General features: G+C 33.8%; 1 pseudogene; it reads right to left on the reverse strand.

Moving 5' to 3' along the window:
* Positions 1 to 764: 764 nt before the first annotated feature.
* On the reverse strand, positions 765 to 883 carry LOC111735346 (annotated as a pseudogene).
* Positions 884 to 1,946: the final 1,063 nt, after the last annotated feature.

The raw sequence follows: 1,946 nt of genomic DNA on the forward strand, positions 1-1,946 counted from the left end.
TAGTAGTAGGGAATACTAATGTATTCTCATTTCTCCAACCTTAAGTGCCCCATGAGGCCACAACTGTGTATCATTTACTGATGAATCTTCAGTATCCAGCACGGTGTTTCCTGTTCCAATTATCTTTAATGTTTCAGACAAACCTGGTGAAACTTCTTTTGATGCATCAGGCAAATCCAAACCTCCTGAACTGCAATGAAGAGAAGGCCTCAGGTAAGTTATGAGCATCCTGGGACCATTGAGCAGTCACTGTTTCCTTCATATGTGAGTTGTTCATTTATCACAAGCATAGCTAGGAAATACAAGTCAGCCTCTATTGAGAAGCTTTGTGAAAACCATTCCAGTTCAAGCATGATTCACATACTCATACACTGCTCCACTAAAAGAGGCTGGACATTAGACAGCAGTTAAATTTACAGAGTACTATATACTTCATTACAATTTGCTTTTCTATCTTGAAACTTCCAGGGTAGTGATTTCTGAAGTGTCACTTACTTTAAAGTATATTTTTGCTGTTATTTAACTAGGTTTTCATCATACCTAATACATATTTGTTCATTAGGGTGTTTTAAAACAATAATTGTGTTTTTCTGCAGAGATATTTATACTGCAAGATATAGAGACTAATATTCTGAAGCTAATTGAAAAGTTTGAAAATCTTAATGTCACTTATTGTTTTTTTTAGGCGAGGCAACTCTTGGTTGACCTCACAGATTGCAAGGACCTTATCAGCTTACAATCCCTTATTTTTTATTTATTTTTTAGACCTACAGCACCTGGTTTTCCTAGGTGGTCTCCTATCCAAGTACTAACCAGGCCTGACCCTGCTTAGCTTCTGAGTTCAGATGGAATCGGGCTTGTTGAGGGTGGCATGGCCGTAGATTAATGTTACTTTTTTTAATAAATATATTTTTGAAAATTTCTGGAGTTCTTTTTATTAATGTTCTTTTGTATATTCATGTACTTATTTTAAAAATAAATGCCACATTATTTTTAGCTTTAAAATTCAATACTGTTACTGCTCATAAGTTACTTTTGGTATATTAAAAACAAAAGAATTCTAAATAGCAAAGGAAAATCTAGCGTAAGTAACAAAATAATATAAAAATTTTGAGGTAGTAATTGATCTGAAGAACTTATAGCTGCTTATTCTTGTTGCTATATTTCCACTCACTTAAAAGCACTTTAAGCCTGAAATTTCTAGTTTGATGTACTGTGGGACCATGATTACCTGATAAACCACCAGTTTAGAACAAGACGAAAGATTTACTCTACTTTTATTTTATTGAAAGTAAGTATTATTGTTCAATATTTATTCATCTTCTCTGCTAAAATAAAGATTTAACATATGGAACTATAGGATAGCTTAATAGTCTCAAACTTTAGAATCAAGCTAATATTAATAGTAGTGCAGTAATCTTAACACTAACTACAAAAACATGTCTAATGGTAAATATTAAAGAAGCAAATAGAAATTTGTAGTTTTTTCTTTTTCTTTTTCAAAAATATATTCATTATAAAATATAAGTGAGATCATATGTTAACTTTATTTTAGTTTAACAGATCACATTTTCCCAGTTCATATCTCTGACATTTTTTTCCAGAGAAGGGAATATATGACTGATCCTTGACTGCATAGATTCCCATCTGTCACACATTTCCCTTTGAGATCTATCGTCAGCTGTACTAAAATGAACAGCCAAGGCAATGGCAGCCCTAGAGCACCAGGAAATGACTAAACCTCTGGCGTAGACTTAGTTCTGGTCACCTCAGGCCTAGTGTGTGCTGACTCTCTTGGGTAATTTTGTTTGTGTTGGTCATGCCAAGCCTGTCATCAACATAATCCTTTTTCTCTGCCATGTTGATCATGAGAGACAGTGATGGGACCATGGTAGACTGAATAAACATTTGTTAATTGAATGAAAATACTTCTCTCACACACAAGG

Source organism: Pteropus vampyrus, unplaced genomic scaffold (genome assembly GCF_000151845.1).
Source record: "Pteropus vampyrus isolate Shadow unplaced genomic scaffold, Pvam_2.0 Scaffold24000, whole genome shotgun sequence".
Taxonomy (NCBI): Eukaryota; Metazoa; Chordata; class Mammalia; order Chiroptera; family Pteropodidae; genus Pteropus; species Pteropus vampyrus.